Source organism: Ornithodoros turicata, chromosome 3, assembly GCF_037126465.1.
Source record: "Ornithodoros turicata isolate Travis chromosome 3, ASM3712646v1, whole genome shotgun sequence".
Lineage (NCBI taxonomy): Eukaryota > Metazoa > Arthropoda > Arachnida > Ixodida > Argasidae > Ornithodoros > Ornithodoros turicata.
In genome coordinates, this window is record NC_088203.1 from 21,370,776 (window position 1) to 21,393,956 (window position 23,181).

The window sequence follows — 23,181 nt, forward strand, 5'->3', positions numbered from 1 at the left end:
CACGGTTTCTGAGTGGAGTAGACTGTCGTCTGCTTGTTTTGTCACCAAAGCAAACGGTTTTCCATCATGGAATTCATCAGGTGGGCAATGGTGGTGGTGTGTGGTGGGTGGTGAAAGGGCTTGCCGTTGTCGGCCTCACGTAGGTGGGCAACGTCACGACTGACGCCCTGGGGGAATGTGCGTCCTGGGCCGACTTCTAAGGGAACTGTGCCGACATATGTCTGAAAGCGTCTGAGGAAAACCCAGGAAAAACCCCAGACAGCACAGCCGGCACCGGGATTCAAACCCGGGTACCTCCCAGTCTCGACGTGACACGGCCAGCACGCTAACCACTGAGCCACGGGTGGTGGTGGTGGTGGTGATGGTGAAAGGGCTTGCCGTTGTCGGCCTCACGTATGTGGGCAACGTCACGACTGACGCCCTGGGGAAACGTGCGTCCTGGGCCGACTTCTAGGGGAACTGTGCCGACATATGTCTGAAAGCGTCTGAGGAAAACCCAGGAAAAACCCCAGACAGCACAGCTGGCACCGGGATTCGAACCCGGGTACCTCCCAGTCTCGACGTGACATGGCTAGCACGCTAACCATTGAGCCACGGGAGTTGGTCTGAGCCACGGGAGCTGGTGGGTGGGCAATGGAGTCCTGGTGCCCTGGCCAATCTCAATTTGCGGATCGCGGCCAATGGATGAGGAAGCAGAAGAAGAAGGTGAACCCAGCGCGTGCTCTTTACCGCTCGTGGTGCATTCTATATTTCGGAACTGCTACCATTGTACTCGGTGTTCTTCTGCGTGAGCCTCCTGCTGCTGCCAAATCATCTGTAACGATGGGTAAGCGCTTGTTGCGTACCGTATCCTAGTGTCTGGCAAACAAGTATGAGTGATTATAGGTGAATGCCTCACCCTTGGGGGTCAGACTACTGGGCTGGGCCTATTGGCGCCGAGATGTTCGGAAGTCACCCCTGGTGTTCACTCAAATCGTGTCGTGCGGATATCCCCGGGCAGTATTCGTATTGAAATATTCTGGTGATTCATCAAGAAAATGTGTTCCAAGTGAATCGCATTTCCATTTCAATATGACAGTTTTTAGTATAAGTAACAAACGTAACCGAAGCTAGGATTCCCACAAAGAGGCGGGACAGTGGCGTTCCTAGTGAGGTTTTCGCTGCCAATATCGGCGTCTCCTAACCTGCAGCGGTTACTTTCATTTATCTTCATGGCGTTGCTGGATTTTACGTTTTCAGAAGAAAAGTGCGCCTTTTTAATTTTGAAATTGGGCCGTTTGCCACCTGTGGTTCCACGCGCTACCGTGTTCAACGCTTCTCGTGCAATGAGTACATTGGCAGAGCTACTCTAGACGACGTTGAGGAATTTGCTGAGCATTCGTGCAAGAGGGCCAAGACGTCGCGCGTAAAGGCCCACTTTACTCTGTCCCTTAGGCTCTTTCAGGCTGTGTCGTCCTCGCTTGTTTGCCTCGGCTGGCTTAGCTATCTGTCCACGCATTACAAGAGCGGTGAGTGGCTATGGACGGGCAAGGGTAGAAAAAAATCGTTTTCTTCGTTTCATCCAGATCCAGTACTCATTGGCGAATTTTACTACATCGAAAGAGATTTAGGATACCAAAAATATCAGTCAACCGCGCTTATTCGTTTGAAGTGACGCACATTCTCTTGCTGATATTTGATTTGTCACCTTCCTAAATCGTATCGCTTTTATGCAAAGCTTCCCATCTCCAGAACATCGACGTTAATCTGGACAGGTAGAGAGTATCAGTAGATCGCTCGCTCTTCACGTAAAAGATACGATAACGGTGGCTGTCTAATGAACAATCAGCAACGCGTTCTCATTCGCTACGAAGGAATAAAGCTAATTGGTTCATTTTCGGAGCCAGTATCGCGAACAGCTTACTGCCTGCTAGAACTGGCCAGTGTGCCAATACGGTGATACGGTGACACTGTTGAAACCTTTACAGACGACGACAGTCTGCCCCCAGAGCGTGGCTCCTGCCACATGCACTTAGTCATTCCTTGTATGACCTGCGCACCAGTAAACATCTTCACCCCGTCTTTCTGTCCTGTCTTCTACATGGTGCCGAAACCCGGGATCGCGTGACAGAACGTGAGGTCGACAGAGGGATGCGGCCGATAGACCTGACCACAGCCCGCGCGTTACAGATCCTGGGTAGATTACATACAAGGCCAATGGTGAAGCCAGCTGTCCCCTCGCCGCCGCTGATGTAATCGGCCCAGACACCAATTTTGTGGAAGACGAGACAGCGAGGCAGGTTGACGACGTGCTTATTGCCGCGATTGATATCTGAATGATGTGAACGAGATTCTCGTCACGTTCACGTACGAGGAAGGCAGGTGATGACTCATTGTCGTCTTCAGCCATAGACTCAACAATTACAATGCGGGATGTAACACAACAGTTAGTCGTACTTGCATCCTGGTATGCACTGGTATGCACTAGCACTAGTATGGGTCCTGGGCAGACTTCGGGCGGAACTGTGCATACATTGCATACTGGAAGGTCTTCGGAGAGCCTATGGTAAACCTCAGCCAGCACAGCCAGACGTAGGATTTGAACCCATCACCTCCCAGTCTTCGGCACGGCCTTGGTTAGCACCATCGAGCGGGCCGCCATTGTCACTAGCCTCTAGTGTGTTATTGGATCCGGGCATAAGAGCTCGGCGGAGTCCCCAAGCGCCGGGTAATATTGGAACCAATAACCGAAATAGCAAGCAGCTGGCCGACGAGGTCCTCGAATCGAACAGGACGGCCACTGTACCTGTAGCCCTGCGTGTGTGGGCGGTTGAATGGAGAGTGCAGTTGTGTTTCTGATATCCGCCCCTATTCGCTTTTCCGTTCTCCCTTTCAGCTGCCGAAATGTTAAGCGCCTCAGAAGTTTCAACCTCGCCAGGTAAGCACGTACTGACTGCGGTTCCTTGTTTTTACCGGTTCCTTCTGTCTTCTAGGGACGAACAATGCATCTGAAGAAACAAACCGTGACAGTAAGTGCTTGCTTTTTACGACGCCCGTATCTGGAAGAAAATAATGCTTACCCGTCTTTGCGTCGTAGCCGCTGCAGCCGTGTACTGAAATGAGCGCTTGAAAATCACATTTGGATTATTGTCCCTATCTGTCTCAAACTCTCCCAATATGGCATATTCGCGGAAATTTCTAACCTGGCATCCGCGCCAGGTCACGTGACATGGCGGTGGACGTGGCGGACGATGGTTGCCCAGAAGGTAGTTGCTTTATCCGCTTGGATTACACAAGGGGCATCGCGGTCGCTCCTGTTCTTCTGGTTCAGTTTTTCCGAAACCCATATGCTTCGACGCGCAGTCCCATGCGAAGCAGACGCGGCGACACCGCATGTAGTTGGGCAACCCGCTGCGCTGCTGTATCAAGGCTGGGCTGAAAAAGTGCTAGACTACGCGCAAAGCGATGTTTTGACCTAGATAATGAAATTGCTCAGAATGGGGTTAAAAAGCTTGGCTTGGCTTGGTGTTGGCTGGACCAACACAACCTAGAGATAAAGGGGGTGTTAAGTAGATACTCTGCAGAGCGCGCTTCGCTCACCCTGTTTCTCTCGCTCCGGAGCCTCTGCTCAACGGGCTTTCAAGCTACGAGCACTGAATGTGCACATGATCTGTATATGTCGCGTGTGCAAAGCGCCTCTAGGCCCCTAGGCGTCACTGAATGATCTTTTCCGTTAGAACCGCCTTCCGAACCGCAGTAGAAAGCAACGCGCTCCATGGGCTCAGGAGCCGCTACTTAATATGCTCACATGAGCGACGTGACCTAACAGAATGCAAATCACGAACGTGCTTTGAGCGGCTGTACATATCGAAACTAGCTGCCGTGAGACGCATGGGCAGCCGGTGGTAGCTACGGAAAACCACCGCTTCAAAATCACCTGCGGTGGTTCGCTGACCTCCTGGCTGGCAGCTGTGGTTGGCGGGCTTTATGTATCCACGTGGGTAGGTGATAGAGGAGGCATTAAGCAGGTCATCTGTGTCAAGGTGGTGTTGGCTCGGCCAGTGGCCCCTCCTCGCTTTGCATCTGATTGGTGAAGAAGAACGCGCTTCCCTTCATTCATTTGGTGCAATGATCTGCTATTCATGAGCACGTCAAGAACAAAATTGGAGGGTCCTGGCCGTTTTCCCGTCGAGCAAACGCCATATGGGATTACCGCATCGCACAAGAATGCGGTTTTCGAAACTTCGATACCATTTTGCTTCGATTTTCGGAAGTCCTTGCAGTCGTGCGGACAGTCTGCCTAGCAGATCCCAATAGTAGCTGAATGCGAACCGCATACTTTACTGCTGCTACTACTGTACTTCTCCTGCTTGATTCAAATGATGTTACTTGACTGCGTTCATAACTGCATGATGTGTACATTTCAGGTCCAAGGTAAGCACGCCTACTGTCATTCATGGTAGTTAAGGTAAGGCAGGATCAGACTCGAGAAACCAATTGGCAAATTTTCATAAATCGGCCACCATGGGCGTGTGCCCATGAACAGAAATGTGATTTCGTTCCTTTTTCTGCGGTAATTCTGAGTAACTGGGCACACAGATATAGCGTACGAGGACCGTAGAAAATTCGTGCATTCTGCTACATTGTTCTTGTATTTGGTTGAGATGCTCAAGACTTCGCGAATGCTCTACTCTGCGAATCTTATACTTGCTTGTCCGTTCGCCTTCTGTTGCAGTGACAACCGAAAGGTCCTTCGGCGCTTTGTTCCCGGAATTTTGCTGTTACTCATAGCTGTTGGACTAGTACTCAGTAAGTACGCAATCACTCTGTGTATGTATGCCATAGAGAGCGATGTGCGAACGTGCGGTTATATCTGCCGAGCAGCACGGATATCTTGCGACGTCCCCGTTCGTGAAATATATACCGGGTGTTTCAGTTAAATCCCCGGGCTAAATAATTCGCGAACGGGTGCACCAATCCACGAACGGGTCGGTTTACGTATTCTCGCGGCTGGTCGCGGCGAAGCGCAAAAGGGCGTATTTCATTGGTGTATTCATTGGTGTAATTCATTAATGTAAGGACGTAATTTATTGATGGATAAGGGAGTGAAAGAGCGTCCTTTTGCGCTGCGCCGCGACCAGCCGCGAGAAAAATACGTAAACCGAAACCAATTAATTACTGCAACAAATGACCCGCTTCGGTGGCAGATTTTTCTCTAAAAGGTGTCCATTGAAGGTCTCAAAAGGGGTAGTACCCATTTTAATGCCGACAGCGCCCTGCTTCAGAAGTTACGCTTTTTTACGAAACTCATTTGCATTTTTATTTTAATAATGAGCGCCTCCCACTCATTCACACGGTGTGCAGCTTGTAGGTGGTATCGGACAGATACTTGTAAAAAAGAAAGTTCGTGGATTGGTGCACCCGTTCGCGAATTATTTAGCCCGGGGATTTAACTGAAACACCCGGTATATATATAAAAGAAAAAGGACGTCGTGTGAACCGCATCTTACACGCATATAAGCATTTGTCCAACCATGCCTTTCCTTTTCATCTGCTAGTTTTGCCGTTGTCACGGCACGTTACATTTTTTCCCTCGCTCGACGGCGTCACGTCGCGTCACACATCACGTGCGAATTGGGCATCAGCAACAGCACCTTGAGGCAAAGCCAGATCGCTTAACGTAACAAGAGTCCGCCAATCACAGCCGTGGTTTCAGCGGTCGTAGCTACGGAGACGAGCCGCCGGCAGCCTCATGCAGGCAATGGTAGCCAACGAAAGTCTGTTTCAAAATCGTCTGTGGCAGTTAGCTGACATTTTGGCAGCCTGCTACGACTGGCGGGGAGTGAGAAGATGCATTAAGCTTCTGTATCTCGGTGGCTTTTGCACTAATGTATCTGCCGACGACCCCTTAGAGCAGCCGCAATTGGCCACGGGTTGTCAAATCGTTCGCGGTCCATTAAATTACCATGCAGACATTACAGCATTAGGACTGACATTACTAAAGCTGTGGAAAAGTGAATGTGACAGGCGATATACCCCGTGGGATCTGGACTCTGGCTAACAAGTGCCATCACGATGGCGATCGTAACAGCGGATATAATCAATGACCGCGCGGATACACCTAGTGCGGTTGCGTTTTCGTACATGTACGGGCGCCATTCGGGTGCCATATTGTCCGCGCTCCTTTTTTGCTATACTGGGCCTCGGGCTGAATAATTCGCAAGCAGGCATCCTTTTCCGTGGACTTCAAGACTCATGTTTGTTTCGTTGTGGACCTGTTTTGTGGGCCAGGTAGCGCAACTGAGCAACCGATCAACAGCTCATTAAAGCTCAGCTCCGCCGATTTTCGGCTGCGACAGAATGGAGCCATGCTTGGGCTGTGCGTTCGTTTCCGCACAGGGAGCATACATGTGAAAAATTTTCACCCATTTGTTTGTAATTTTTAAGAAAATAATTTTTTAAATTTCCCTGGCACGGCGGTCCTGTGGTCGGCAAACCCTGACCAATCCCGGCTTCGTCCTGGCTTAGCCGCGCTCGTGGCTTGGCTAATGCCAAATCGTCGATGCGATGGCGGAGATCTATGGGCGAAGGTGAATGTTTTGGGTGTGTTCCGTGATAATTGCTGTCGTTAATAGCCTCAAAAATAGTTTTCCCGGTCTTCTTTAACAAGCCTTACAAGATGGCCTCGTTGTGCAACGACGGCCGTCGTGAGCGGACATTCTGTGCCCGCACTGTGCTTCATGCTACCAACAAGACCTAACACCTAACGTGTGACGAACTCGTACGCATTCTCAATAGCTTTGGCAGCGCACTATGCGCGGACTTGCTGCGCGTGGAGAAAGCACCACCAAAGCTATTGAGAACGAGAACGAGTACGTGCTCGAAGACGAAGTATTTCTTATAAGAAACGTGATAAAACTGTGCGGTGGTCCCCGATAGCTCGTGACAGCTACTTCAGCACGATACAGCGGCCATGACGGAGTGTAAACACAAACTGGTTGCCAGGCAGAGCTGGCTAGGTGTGGCTATCCAATCCGCACAGTTCCAAGTATGACGTCACAAGTGGAACCGCCGCCCGGTAGTTTTTCTCAAATTTCTCACAAATGAGTATGGAAATTTGGAAAGCAATGTGCGTTTATGAATGAAGTTGGGACCACGGTTCTGAATATCACAACGTCTTCATACTTTCGGAACAGCAGCGGAGCTGCACTTTAAATCCAACGAATGGAACAAACCCGAGCACACTTCATACACGCTAAAAGTCTTAAAGTAGCACAGAAGTCATTTTTAACACCCAGTTTTCTTACTATAAAACTGTTAAGTAGGCCAGTAAGATGCACCATGCGAAGTAATTTACACCGCAGAGTCATAATTATCGCAGAAATTGAATTTAAAATACGCCGCAAAAAGCGACCGTGCGCAACGGTGGTGAAGAGCAGTACCAGCCTGTGATCTGACTGGAACCTCGCGCTGACGCTATAAGGAGAACGCTCGCTGAATGACCTAGAGAAATGTCGTCTGCTATTCCGCTGTCGTCTGCTACTCGGCTGTTCGGGGTTCAGATAAAGCCTTTCTCATTGCTCGGTAATGCTTCGGCCGCTCCTTCTATCCCCAATTCTCCGGGAAAACTGCCAAAACAGGTTTACGGCGGCAAAGGGACAATGCGCTGACCCCCACTGACCGGCAAACCAGAACGAGTCTCCTTATGCCGTCATCGGTGACGTGCCATCATACCTCCTCATCCTCGTTATAGCTGGAGTAGTTAAGGGTGAACGCGCGGAGCTATGTTTATGCGAGTTTTTTTTGTGGGAAACAAATTGCACACATCAAAACCTTTCGCGCTATTCGGTATAATGACACACACACTTTCATCAGATGTCTTAACCTGAAATTTTTTTGGATGACCCTCTGTGCTCCTTTAAAACAACCCGCTCGCTCACCGTCCTTTATTTGCAGTAAGGCTTTCGCCACTCACTTGCTGTCCGATCTCCAAATGATCTATACCGAAACGAATATCCATCCATAGCGCCATGAAATTACCAGGGTGGATCACATCTAAAAGGAGACTTTCGTTTTATATTTTTTATTTGTTTGTAGTAAGGAATAAAGCAAGTGTGTATTATTTTTCTACATTGTCTCCCGATGCAGAAATGCGTTTTTCCCTGTAGGTGGGCAGCTTTTCTATCCCCTGTTCCTCAAAAGAAATCTGTTGTGTCGGCAGCCAGTTGCGCACAAACTCATTTACTGCGTCGTCGTGGAATCGTGGCCTCCCAGTGTTTGTTTGAGTCGCCGAAACAGGTGAAAGTCACTAGGCGATAAGTCAAGGGGAAAGGGGATAGTGCTCCAGTGTCGTCTAGCCCATTTCCCTTAATTTTGCACGCGTGACGGCTGCAGTGTGGGGTCTGGCGTTGTCATGGAGGAGAATCTCTTTACTTAATTTTGGTCACGCGTTTTACTCCGATAAACGTGTTTAACATCACTCAATGGTTCAGAGCAATATGCAGCGTTGATGAGGCGACGATCGTGCAAAAAGTCAATGTGTAAGCGCCTCCCAGCTGACAGCCGAGTAATGGCTTTGACAGGGACTTCCGGTTTCAACCTCATGGCCCACAAATTCCTTATGCCAGGCAAACACACGCAGCCTTGATGGTGTTTGATTCCCGAACTGTGCCGTCAATCTGTGTCACCCTCATGAGCTAGAAACTTCACGCGCAGCAGCGTCGCGCAATCAACGTGTACGTCTCTCTGACATCGTATGACGGACGACTGAGGAAATGTAACGAGGCAGGTTAGTTGTTCACGTAACGACTGGCCAGCCTATCCTAGCACGTGCACAAGCGGCAGCGTGCCCCAGTTGACAGAAGAGGCTGTACAACAAAAGTGTGGTTTATATTTGATCCACCCTGGTATTCAGCTGAGGGACCTTCGTGTGTATAGTAGCTGTTGGATGTACTTTCCACATGCTGCTGGGCACCATGCCAGGCACAGGTCATTTGCGAAGCTGCATTCGGTTACAGAGTCCTGTTTTATGTAAGGTTTTGTTTGCTGAATGTCCAGTGCGTCTTGCGTTCTCCGTGTATGGTTGCTCGCCCTAGGACATCCGACGAAAAACACCGCTTTGTTATGAACAGAATTGCCTCAGGACGAGAGCGATCCGGTAAGGAAGTATGAAGCAAGTTTGCACTACCCTAACGGTGTAGTCATAACAATTTTGAAACTGTCCCTACGGAATGTACGATGGACGGCATCCCGATTTGTCAAAGCCACCAGATGCGAGCAGCGTAAATTAGTATTTATTCGCCGTCACGGAGGCACACATAATATACACAACGCCATATTCAGCTCCAATATTGGGGCCCCTGGGTGCGAGGGTGAGAACTACACTGACACTTCCGAAGCTTCTGCTTGTGAACATTGAGCAGGTAGCAAGACTCGTGAAGACTGAAATATTCAGGTAAAAGGCGCGCACTCGAGGAATCGTCCTGTCCAGTAGGTCGCAGTTGCAAAATGTGCACACTAAGTTGCGAAACAGCGTATCAGTGGGGGTTTACGGACTAAAACGACGGGAAAGCTTCAACGACGCAAGAGTTTCCTCGCCGACTGGTACAGACTCAATGACACTGCGCCATGACAATGAGAGTCAGCGGCGCTGACTGCAAATTCCACCTTCGTTCTGCAGGATTTTGGTTAACCTGCAGTCTTGCGCAATGAATGTTAGAACAATGTAGGAGTACAGCTGTTGCTCTTTCCTCTTGCAGCTGCTCTCAGTGGACGAGGTGAAGGAAAAGGTGGTGGAGGCCAAGGGAATGGCAGTAACACCACTGCTTCACGAACATGGGAAACCACCGCGCGAGAAACAAGAACACCATTTACCAGAGCAGCACAGACGACCGGCGCCATAGCAGCACAGACGACCGGCGCCATAGCAGCACAGACGACAGGCGCCATAGCAGCAGAGACGACCGAAACTACCATCAGGACCACCACCACAACTGCTAAACCAAGTATGTCGTATTTATTATATCATGTTTCCAGTCCTTTTCCGAAACATTTTGACATTTGTTCCGGTCAGTGGTTCTTTCCAACAATCAGTAGCCCTCAAAGCTGCCATGAAAACGATGGTGACTTCGAAGAGGCAGGTGCTGAGCACCTTAGCATCCAGCCTGTTTGGTCCTTCCTTCGTGTTTGCAACGAGACCGCCAGTGTTAGCATCGCCTTAAACGCTGCTTCATCTGTGAAGCAGTCCACCAGGAGTCGCCACGCAAAATATTTTCGCTCTGAGGTGTACTGTCACTGCGCAATAAAATTTACAAAAGACAGTCGGAGAAAGAAGTCGTGGACGAGCCCCGCGGTTACGTAGAAACTACTCGGTGCCTTTTTCTTCTCGGCTCACGCGCCGCTTATACATGTTTGAGCTGTGCGTTTGGACGTCACTGGTCAAGTGCCTGAGCCCGTGATACGTCACGACGTCTTGTCGTTCGCCGATGAGCTCTTCGCACGTGGAGAGGAGTTGTGCGGATCAGAGCCTTTGCGCGTGCTCTCACCTGTGCTCATCATCCTTTCGCAGGAGCTCATTTTATTCGTAGCAGAAGACGTCGCAACGAAAGAGAAAGAGAAACAAGGCAGAAAGGCATAAAATGTGCTCAATAGCATATTCATGGGCGCAGAGCTGGGCTGGTGTGCCGCTGTTCCCTCTGCTCTAGGGGCTGTGACCACAATTAAAATAGTGCGCCTACTGCCCTGTACATATTTGCTGACATTTGTGGCTACCAGGATGTGATAAAAATTTGTATCGATTATCAAAATATTTTTGTGATCAGTTTGCATGTCGTGTGAGCAAGCATTCCCAGAAATCCGGGACACGGTTTCTTAAAGTTGGCTTGACCGGCGTACTCGCTGCCCTCCATTGAAGCAATGCATTCCACCTGGTTTTGTTAGAATATCTGTTGACGCTGAGCTTTAGAAAGAAAAGTCCACACATGGGTGTTGCTGTGAGAGGCCCATCGATGGTGTACCAGTGGAATGGAAGCGCAAGAGCGTCACAGTTTTGTTCCTGGAGGACTTATTTTCGCCGTGTTGGCTTCATGGCAGAATGTACTGGTGTGCTATTTTTGTTGTACTTGGCTAAAACAATGCGTTCTCCGGAAAATGCCCATGTAGGACATGAAAGTTGAATTTGTCTTGTACGCTTTGCAACTTTGTGCGCTGTTGTGGGACGCTCCTATTTTGTTCCCACGACAAAAGAAATATTGACAAGCTCGGTGTGGCTTGCCAAGCGTCTGTACCTTCATTCCTGGAGGGCGTATGTATGGCACCCTTGGTTCAGTGGTAAAGATGCTTGTCACTGCTTTCGGGGTCCGTCGTTCGATCCGCGGTCTCGTAGGGTTCTTTTTTTTTTTTTTCTCCCTTTCTTTTTCCTTTTTTTGTTTTGTTGAGGTAGTTTAACCGAGGTAGGTATGGGAGTAGCGGCAGGGCGAGGGCGTCAGAGTTTTGGCTTAATAATGCTGTACTGGATCTATATCACACTGCATGGCGTTCAGTTTGATTTAGTTGCCCTAATGCTGTGCGACAGCCTGTGCAGTTAACATGTGAATAGCAGATGACTTCTCCTTGCACTCCCACTTACTTCACCGCTACAGGAATCCCCGTTTTGCACAATACCACCCGTGTTTGTTGTAATGTAGATTATTGTCAATCATTTAAAATAAATTTAGGACTTGTGGCATAAACGCCCTTTCTGGACTGTGAACTCCAGGTCGATGTGACAATGGAATCAATTATGTGGGTCAACTTTGACGCGCTCTAATGGTAAGGGTATTTAAGATGAACGAATTACCACGCGTGTTTGTTGTAGCGTTGATACATGATACATTTACCATAAATTTCGGACCTGTAACGAATGCAAACATCTCAGGGAAAACAGCTGTAGCTTAAACGCCCTTGTCCCTGTCAAGGTGGTACTCATCAAATTTTCATTGATAGATGTCGACATGACACGGAATCGACACGCGGGTACACTTTAACGCGCTGTAATGGGGAGACTAATTGAAATGCACAAAGTGCCACGCGTGTTTGTTGTAGTGTAGATGCTTGTCCATCATTTAGCATCAATTTGAAACATGTGGCTTAAACGTCCTTTGTTCCCAGTCAAGGCGGAACTGATCAAATTTACATTGATAGATGTCATGACACGGAATCGACACGCGGGTACACTTTAACGCGCTGTAATGGGGAGACTAATTGAAATGCACAAAGTGCCACGCGTGTTTGTTGTAGTGTAGATGCTTGTCCATCATTTAGCATCAATTTGAAACATGTGGCTTAAACGTCCTTTGTTCCCAGTCAAGGCGGAACTGATCAAATTTACATTGATAGATGTCGACATGACACGGAATCGACACGCGGGTACACTTTAACGCGCTATAATGGGGAAACTAATTGAAATGCACAAAGTGCCACGCGTGTTTGTTGTAGTGTAGATGCTTGTCCATCATTTACCATCAATTTGAAACATGTGGCTTAAACGTCCTTTGTTCCCAGTCAAGGCGGAACTGATCAAATTTACATTGATTGTCGACATGACACGGAATCGACACGCGGGTACACTTTAACGCGCTATAATGGGGAAACTAATTGAAATGCACAAAGTGCCACGCGTGTTTGTTGTAGTGTAGATGCTTGTCCATCATTTACCATCAATTTGAAACATGTGGCTTAAACGTCCTTTGTTCCCAGTCAAGGCGGAACTGATCAAATTTACATTGATAGATGTCGACATGACACGGAATCGACACGCGGGTACACTTTAACGCGCTATAATGGGGAAACTAATTGAAATGCACAAAGTGCCATGCGTGTTTGTTGTAGTGTAGATGCTTGTCCATCATTTACCATCAATTTGAAACATGTGGCTTAAACGTCCTTTGTTCCCAGTCAAGGCGGAACTGATCAAATTTACATTGATAGATGTCGACATGACACGGAATCGACACGCGGGTACACTTTAACGCGCTATAATGGGGAAACTAATTGAAATGCACAAAGTGCCACGCGTGTTTGTTGTAGTGTAGATGCTTGTCCATCATTTACCATCAATTTGAAACATGTGGCTTAAACGTCCTTTGTTCCCAGTCAAGGCGGAACTGATCAAATTTACATTGATAGATGTCGACATGACACGGAATCGACACGCGGGTACACTTTAACGCGCTATAATGGGGAAACTAATTGAAATGCACAAAGTGCCACGCGTGTTTGTTGTAGTGTAGATGCTTGTCCATCATTTACCATCAATTTGAAACATGTGGCTTAAACGTCCTTTGTTCCCAGTCAAGGCGGAACTGATCAAATTTACATTGATAGATGTCGACATGACACGGAATCGACACGCGGGTACACTTTAACGCGCTATAATGGGGAAACTAATTGAAATGCACAAAGTGCCACGCGTGTTTGTTGTAGTGTAGATGCTTGTCCATCATTTACCATCAATTTGAAACATGTGGCTTAAACGTCCTTTGTTCCCAGTCAAGGCGGAACTGATCAAATTTACATTGATAGATGTCGACATGACACGGAATCGACACGCGGGTACACTTTAACGCGCTATAATGGGGAAACTAATTGAAATGCACAAAGTGCCACGCGTGTTTGTTGTAGTGTAGATGCTTGTCCATCATTTACCATCAATTTGAAACATGTGGCTTAAACGTCCTTTGTTCCCAGTCAAGGCGGAACTGATCAAATTTACATTGATAGATGTCGACATGACACGGAATCGACACGCGGGTACACTTTAACGCGCTGTAATGGGGAGACTAATTGAAATGCACAAAGTGCCACGCGTGTTTGTTGTAGTGTAGATGCTTGTCCATCATTTAGCATCAATTTGAAACATGTGGCTTAAACGTCCTCTGTTCCCAGTCAAGGCGGAACTGATCAAATTTACATTGATAGATGTCGACATGACACGGAATCGACACGCGGGTACACTTTAACGCGCTATAATGGGGAAACTAATTGAAATGCACAAAGTGCCACGCGTGTTTGTTGTAGTGTAGATGCTTGTCCATCATTTACCATCAATTTGAAACATGTGGCTTAAACGTCCTTTGTTCCCAGTCAAGGCGGAACTGATCAAATTTACATTGATAGATGTCGACATGACACGGAATCGACACGCGGGTACACTTTAACGCGCTATAATGGGGAAACTAATTGAAATGCACAAAGTGCCACGCGTGTTTGTTGTAGTGTAGATGCTTGTCCATCATTTACCATCAATTTGAAACATGTGGCTTAAACGTCCTTTGTTCCCAGTCAAGGCGGAACTGATCAAATTTACATTGATAGATGTCGACATGACACGGAATCGACACGCGGGTACACTTTAACGCGCTATAATGGGGAAACTAATTGAAATGCACAAAGTGCCACGCGTGTTTGTTGTAGTGTAGATGCTTGTCCATCATTTACCATCAATTTGAAACATGTGGCTTAAACGTCCTTTGTTCCCAGTCAAGGCGGAACTGATCAAATTTACATTGATAGATGTCGACATGACACGGAATCGACACGCGGGTACACTTTAACGCGCTATAATGGGGAAACTAATTGAAATGCACAAAGTGCCACGCGTGTTTGTTGTAGTGTAGATGCTTGTCCATCATTTACCATCAATTTGAAACATGTGGCTTAAACGTCCTTTGTTCCCAGTCAAGGCGGAACTGATCAAATTTACATTGATAGATGTCGACATGACACGGAATCGACACGCGGGTACACTTTAACGCGCTATAATGGGGAAACTAATTGAAATGCACAAAGTGCCACGCGTGTTTGTTGTAGTGTAGATGCTTGTCCATCATTTACCATCAATTTGAAACATGTGGCTTAAACGTCCTTTGTTCCCAGTCAAGGCGGAACTGATCAAATTTACATTGATAGATGTCGACATGACACGGAATCGACACGCGGGTACACTTTAACGCGCTATAATGGGGAAACTAATTGAAATGCACAAAGTGCCACGCGTGTTTGTTGTAGTGTAGATGCTTGTCCATCATTTACCATCAATTTGAAACATGTGGCTTAAACGTCCTTTGTTCCCAGTCAAGGCGGAACTGATCAAATTTACATTGATAGATGTCGACATGACACGGAATCGACACGCGGGTACACTTTAACGCGCTATAATGGGGAAACTAATTGAAATGCACAAAGTGCCACGCGTGTTTGTTGTAGTGTAGATGCTTGTCCATCATTTACCATCAATTTGAAACATGTGGCTTAAACGTCCTTTGTTCCCAGTCAAGGCGGAACTGATCAAATTTACATTGATAGATGTCGACATGACACGGAATCGACACGCGGGTACACTTTAACGCGCTATAATGGGGAAAATAATTGAAATGCACAAAGTGCCACGCGTGTTTGTTGTAGTGTAGATGCTTGTCCATCATTTACCATCAATTTGAAACATGTGGCTTAAACGTCCTTTGTTCCCAGTCAAGGCGAACTGATCAAATTTACATTGATAGATGTCGACATGACACGGAAGCGACACGCGGGTACACTTTAACGCGCTATAATGGGGAAACTAATTGAAATGCACAAAGTGCCACGTGTGTTTGTTGTAGTGTAGATGCTTGTCCATCATTTACCATCAATTTGAAACATGTGGCTTAAACGTCCTTTGTTCCCAGTCAAGGCGGAACTGATCAAATTTACATTGATAGATGTCGACATGACACGGAATCGACACGCGGGTACACTTTAACGCGCTATAATGGGGAAACTAATTGAAATGCACAAAGTGCCACGCGTGTTTGTTGTAGTGTAGATGCTTGTCCATCATTTACCATCAATTTGAAACATGTGGCTTAAACGTCCTTTGTTCCCAGTCAAGGCGGAACTGATCAAATTTACATTGATAGATGTCGACATGACACGGAATCGACACGCGGGTACACTTTAACGCGCTATAATGGGGAAACTAATTGAAATGCACAAAGTGCCACGCGTGTTTGTTGTAGTGTAGATGCTTGTCCATCATTTACCATCAATTTGAAACATGTGGCTTAAACGTCCTTTGTTCCCAGTCAAGGCGGAACTGATCAAATTTACATTGATAGATGTCGACATGACACGGAATCGACACGCGGGTACACTTTAACGCGCTATAATGGGGAAACTAATTGAAATGCACAAAGTGCCACGCGTGTTTGTTGTAGTGTAGATGCTTGTCCATCATTTACCATCAATTTGAAACATGTGGCTTAAACGTCCTTTGTTCCCAGTCAAGGCGGAACTGATCAAATTTACATTGATAGATGTCGACATGACACGGAATCGACACGCGGGTACACTTTAACGCGCTATAATGGGGAAACTAATTGAAATGCACAAAGTGCCACGCGTGTTTGTTGTAGTGTAGATGCTTGTCCATCATTTACCATCAATTTGAAACATGTGGCTTAAACGTCCTTTGTTCCCAGTCAAGGCGGAACTGATCAAATTTACATTGATAGATGTCGACATGACACGGAATCGACACGCGGGTACACTTTAACGCGCTATAATGGGGAAAATAATTGAAATGCACAAAGTGCCACGCGTGTTTGTTGTAGTGTAGATGCTTGTCCATCATTTACCATCAATTTGAAACATGTGGCTTAAACGTCCTTTGTTCCCAGTCAAGGCGAACTGATCAAATTTACATTGATAGATGTCGACATGACACGGAAGCGACACGCGGGTACACTTTAACGCGCTATAATGGGGAAACTAATTGAAATGCACAAAGTGCCACGCGTGTTTGTTGTAGTGTAGATGCTTGTCCATCATTTACCATCAATTTGAAACATGTGGCTTAAACGTCCTTTGTTCCCAGTCAAGGCGGAACTGATCAAATTTACATTGATAGATGTCGACATGACACGGAATCGACACGCGGGTACACTTTAACGCGCTATAATGGGGAAACTAATTGAAATGCACAAAGTGCCACGCGTGTTTGTTGTAGTGTAGATACTTGTCCATCATTTACCATAAATTTGAAAGATGTGGCTTAAACGTCCTTTGTTCCCAGTCAAGGCGGAACTGATCAAATTTACATTGATAGATGTCGACATGACACGGAATCGACACGCGGGTACACTTTAACGCGCTATAATGGGGAAACTAATTGAAATGCACAAAGTGCCACGCGTGTTTGTTGTAGTGTAGATGCTTGTCCATCATTTACCATCAATTTGAAACATGTGGCTTAAACGTCCTTTGTTCCCAGTCAAGGCGGAACTGATCAAATTTACATTGATAGATGTCAACATGACACGGAATCGACACGCGGGTACACTTTAACGCGCTATAATGGGGAAACTAATTGAAATGCACAAAGTGCCACGCGTGTTTGTTGTAGTGTAGATGCTTGTCCATCATTTACCATCAATTTGAAACATGTGGCTTAAACGTCCTTTGTTCCCAGTCAAGGCGGAACTGATCAAATTTACATTGATAGATGTCGACATGACACGGAATCGACACGCGGGTACACTTTAACGCGCTATAATGGGGAAAATAATTGAAATGCACAAAGTGCCACGCGTGTTTGTTGTAGTGTAGATGCTTGTCCATCATTTACCATCAATTTGAAACATGTGGCTTAAACGTCCTTTGTTCCCAGTCAAGGCGAACTGATCAAATTTACATTGATAGATGTCGACATGACACGGAAGCGACACGCGGGTACACTTTAACGCGCTATAATGGGGAAACTAATTGAAATGCACAAAGTGCCACGTGTGTTTGTTGTAGTGTAGATGCTTGTCCATCATTTACCATCAATTTGAAACATGTGGCTTAAACGTCCTTTGTTCCCAGTCAAGGCGGAACTGATCAAATTTACATTGATAGATGTCGACATGACACGGAATCGACACGCGGGTACACTTTAACGCGCTATAATGGGGAAACTAATTGAAATGCACAAAGTGCCACGCGTGTTTGTTGTAGTGTAGATGCTTGTCCATCATTTACCATCAATTTGAAACATGTGGCTTAAACGTCCTCTGTTCCCAGTCAAGGTGGAACTCATCAAATTTTCATTGATAGATGTCGACATGACACGGAGTCGACACGCGGGTACACTTTAACGCGCTATAATGGGGAAACTAATTGAAATGCAGAAAGTGCCACGCGTGTTTGTTGTAGTGTAGATGCTTGTCCATCATTTACCATCAATTTGAAACATGTGGCTTAAACGTCCTTTGTTCCCAGTCAAGGCGGAACTGATCAAATTTACATTGATAGATGTCGACATGACACGGAATCGACACGCGGGTACACTTTAACGCGCTATAATGGGGAAACTAATTGAAATGCACAAAGTGCCACGCGTGTTTGTTGTAGTGTAGATGCTTGTCCATCATTTACCATCAATTTGAAACATGTGGCTTAAACGTCCTTTGTTCCCAGTCAAGGCGGAACTGATCAAATTTACATTGATAGATGTCGACATGACACGGAATCGACACGCGGGTACACTTTAACGCGCTATAATGGGGAAACTAATTGAAATGCACAAAGTGCCACGCGTGTTTGTTGTAGTGTAGATGCTTGTCCATCATTTACCATCAATTTGAAACATGTGGCTTAAACGTCCTTTGTTCCCAGTCAAGGCGGAACTGATCAAATTTACATTGATAGATGTCGACATGACACGGAATCGACACGCGGGTACACTTTAACGCGCTATAATGGGGAAACTAATTGAAATGCACAAAGTGCCACGCGTGTTTGTTGTAGTGTAGATGCTTGTCCATCATTTACCATAAATTTGAAAGATGTGGCTTAAACGTCCTTTGTTCCCAGTCAAGGGGGAACTCATCAAATTTACATTGATAGAGGTCGACCTCACACGGAATCGACACGCGGGTACACTTTAACGCGCTATAATGGGGAAACTAATTGAAATGCACAAAGTACCACGCGTGTTTGTTGTAGTGTAGATGCTTGTCCATCATTTACCATCAATTTGAAACATGTGGCTTAAACGTCCTTTGTTCCCAGTCAAGGCGGAACTGATCAAATTTACATTGATAGATGTCGACATGACACGGAATCGACACGCGGGTACACTTTAACGCGCTATAATGGGGAAACTAATTGAAATGCACAAAGTGCCACGCGTGTTTGTTGTAGTGTAGATGCTTGTCCATCATTTACCATCAATTTGAAACATGTGGCTTAAACGTCCTTTGTTCCCAGTCAAGGCGAACTGATCAAATTTACATTGATAGATGTCGACATGACACGGAATCGACACGCGGGTACACTTTAACGCGCTATAATGGGGAAACTAATTGAAATGCACAAAGTGCCACGTGTGTTTGTTGTAGTGTAGATGCTTGTCCATCATTTACCATCAATTTGAAACATGTGGCTTAAACGTCCTTTGTTCCCAGTCAAGGCGGAACTGATCAAATTTACATTGATAGATGTCGACATGACACGGAATCGACACGCGGGTACACTTTAACGCGCTATAATGGGGAAACTAATTGAAATGCACAAAGTGCCACGCGTGTTTGTTGTAGTGTAGATGCTTGTCCATCATTTACCATCAATTTGAAACATGTGGCTTAAACGTCCTTTGTTCCCAGTCAAGGCGGAACTGATCAAATTTACATTGATAGATGTCGACATGACACGGAATCGACACGCGGGTACACTTTAACGCTCTGTAATGGCGAAACTAATTGAAATGCAGAAAGTGCCACACGTGATTGTTGTAGTGTAGATGCTTGTCCATCATTTACCATAAATTTGAAAGATGTGGCTTAAACGTCCTTTGTTCCCAGTCAAGGGGGAACTCATCAAATTTACATTGATAGAGGTCGACCTCACACGGAATCGACACGCGGGTACACTTTAACGCGCTATAATGGGGAAACTAATTGAAATGCACAAAGTACCACGTGTGTTTGTTGTAGTGTAGATGCTTGTCCATCATTTACCATCAATTTGAAACATGTGGCTTAAACGTCCTTTGTTCCCAGTCAAGGCGGAACTCATCAAATTTTCATTGATAGATGTCGACATGACACGGAGTCGACACGCGGGTACACTTTAACGCGCTATAATGGGGAAACTAATTGAAGTGCACAAAGTGCCACGCGTGTTTGTTGTAGTGTAGATGCTTGTCCATCATTTACCATCAATTTGAAACATGTGGCTTAAACGTCTTTTGTTCCCTGTCAAGGCGGAACTCATCAAATTTCTATTGATAGAGGTCGACCCAACACGGAATCGTCAGGCGGGTACACTTTAACGCTCTGTAATGGCGAAACTAATTGAAATGCAGAAAGTGCCACACGTGATTGTTGTAGTGTAGATGCTTGTCCATCATTTACCATAAATTTGAAAGATGTGGCTTAAACGTCCTTTGTTCCCAGTCAAGGGGGAACTCATCAAATTTACATTGATAGAGGTCGACCTCACACGGAATCGTCAGGCGGGTACACTTTAACGCGCTATAATGGGGGAACTAATTGAAATGCACAAAGTGCCACGCGTGTTTGTTGTAGTGTAGATGCTTGTCCATCATTTACCATCAATTTGAAACATGTGGCTTAAACGTCCTTTGTTCCCAGTCAAGGCGGAACTGATCAAATTTACATTGATAGAGGTCGACCTGACACGGAATCGTCACGCGGGTACACTTTAACGCGCTATAATGGGGAAATTAATTGAAATGCACCAAGTGCCACGCGTGTTTGTTGTAGTGTACATACTTGCCCATCATGTACCGTAAATTTCAAACATGTGGCTTAAACGTCCTCTGTTCCCAGTCAAGGTGGAACTCATCAAATTTTCATTGATAGATGTCGACATGACACGGAATCGTCACGCCGGTACACTTTAACGCGCTATAATGATGAAACTCGTTGAAATGCACAAACTGCCACGCGTGTTTGTTGTAGTGTAGATGTCAACCATTTACCATCAATTTCAAACATTTGGGTTAAACGTCCTTTGTTCCCTGTCAAGGCGGAACTCATCAAATTTGGATAGAGGTCGACATGACACGGAATCGTCATACCAGTACACTTTAACGCGCTGTAATGAAGAAACTCGTTGAAATGCACAAACTGCCACGCGTGTTTGTTGTAGTGTAGATGTCGACCATTTACTATCAATGTCAAACATGTGGCTTAAACGTCCTTTGTTCCCTGTCAAGGCGGAACTCATCAAATTTGGATAGAGGTCGACCTCACACGGAATCGTCAGGCGGGTACACTTTAACGCGCTATAATGGGGAAACTAATTGAAATGCACCAAGTGCCACGCGTGTTTGTTGTAGTGTACATGCTTGCCCATCATGTACCGTAAATTTCAAACATGTGGCTTAAACGTCCTCTGTTCCCAGTCAAGGTGGAACTCATCAAATTTTCATTGATAGATGTCGACATGACACGGAATCGACACGCGGGTACACTTTAACGCGCTATAATGGGGAAACTAATTGAAATGCACAAAGTGCCACGCGTGTTTGTTGTAGTGTACATGCTTGTCCATCATTTACCATCAATTTGAAACATGTGGCTTAAACGTCCTTTGTTCCCAGTCAAGGCGGAACTGATCAAATTTACATTGATAGATGTCGACATGACACGGAGTCGACACGCGGGTACACTTTAACGCGCTATAATGGGGAAATTAATTGAAATGCACCAAGTGCCACGCGTGTTTGTTGTAGTGTAGATGCTTGTCCATCATTTGCCATCAATTTGAAACATGTGGCTTAAACGTCCTTTGTTCCCAGTCAAGGCGGAACTGATCAAATTTACATTGATAGAGGTCGACCTGACACGGAATCGTCACGCGGGTACACTTTAACGCGCTATAATGGGGAAATTAATTGCAATGCACCAAGTGCCACGCGTGTTTGTTGTAGTGTACATGCTTGCCCATCATTTACCATAAATTTCAAACATGTGGCTTAAACGTCCTTTGTTCCCTGTCAAGGCGGAACTCATCAAATTTGTATTGATAGAGGTCGACCCAACACGGAATCGTCAGGCGGGTACACTTTAACGCTCTGTAATGGCGAAACTAATTGAAATGCAGAAAGTGCCACACGTGATTGTTGTAGTGTAGATGCTTGTCCATAATTTACCATAAATTTGAAAGATGTGGCTTAAACGTCCTTTGTTCCCAGTCAAGGGGGAACTCATCAAATTTACATTGATAGAGGTCGACATGACACGGAATCGTCACGCCGGTACACTTTAAAGCGCCATAATGGCGAAACTAATTGAAATGCACAAAGTGCCACGCGTGTTTGTTGTTGTGTAGATGCCTGTCAATCATTTACCATCAATTTCAAACATGTGGCTTAAACGTCCTTTGTTCCCTGTCAAGGCAGAACTCATCAAATTTTCATTCGAGGTCAATATGACGACGGAACCAATTATGCGGGTAAGCTTTGACTCGCTCTAATGGTAATTGAAATTAAAGAGAAGAAATTCCTCCGCATGCTTTTCGCAGTGTAGATGTATTTCAATGATTTAACATAAATTCCGGACGTGTGGCTTAAACTTTCTTTATTCTCTACCTCGCCAAATTTTTCGTTCTCATGCAGCATTGTGCAAGGCGGTAACCTCCTTACGGAATAAATGTGTTAAAAATACCATGCGTGTTTATTTTCATGTACATGGTGTCCCAGATAAATGTTACAATATTTTTTAAAATCTATAACTTTTTCCGAGATGAAATCAATTGCAATATATCATATGCTGAAGGGCGCTCTCTGGGAAGGCATTAGGAGACTTCTAAGGCAATGTCTTAACTTTATAATTAACTTTTTAATTATGAATGCTACGAAGTTGTTCCAATGAGAACATCTGACCTCTTCGGTCACCAAATACCAAAGCCGTTTTCAGAACAAAAATCCGTTCGATAGATCGTTCGCAGAATAAAAAATCGTGAAGGAACACCATTTCTTTCTTTATTTTATTGATTACGAATCTCTAGAGTGGCGTCTTTCCTTCGCCCCACACTAGAGAATGAAAGAGCAGACTGTCGCCTCTTGCGTCCGTGAAAAAGATTAAAAAAAAAAAAGACGGGAAATGCAGCTCAAGATAAGCGCAGCTCCGATAGAGTCACCCCGATACATTTTTTTTTTCTTTCCGCAAGTTAACC

General features: G+C 45.9%; 1 protein-coding gene and 1 long non-coding RNA gene across 2 annotated transcripts in view; both read left to right on the top strand.

Annotated features, from left to right (window-relative positions):
* Positions 1–23,181, top strand: part of LOC135388272 (uncharacterized) — a 363,678-nt gene that overhangs the window by 306,152 nt on the left and 34,345 nt on the right. Inside the window, exons 2-3 of the mRNA XM_064617701.1 lie at positions 4,713–4,788; positions 9,738–9,983. The gene's annotated coding sequence lies outside the window, so the exon portion shown is untranslated. The remainder of the gene's footprint in view (positions 1–4,712; positions 4,789–9,737; positions 9,984–23,181) is intronic.
* Positions 712–4,095, top strand: LOC135390019 (uncharacterized). Its single transcript, XR_010421663.1, has 3 exons — positions 712–826; positions 2,876–2,917; positions 2,973–4,095. It is a non-coding gene; the product is annotated as an uncharacterized LOC135390019 (long non-coding RNA).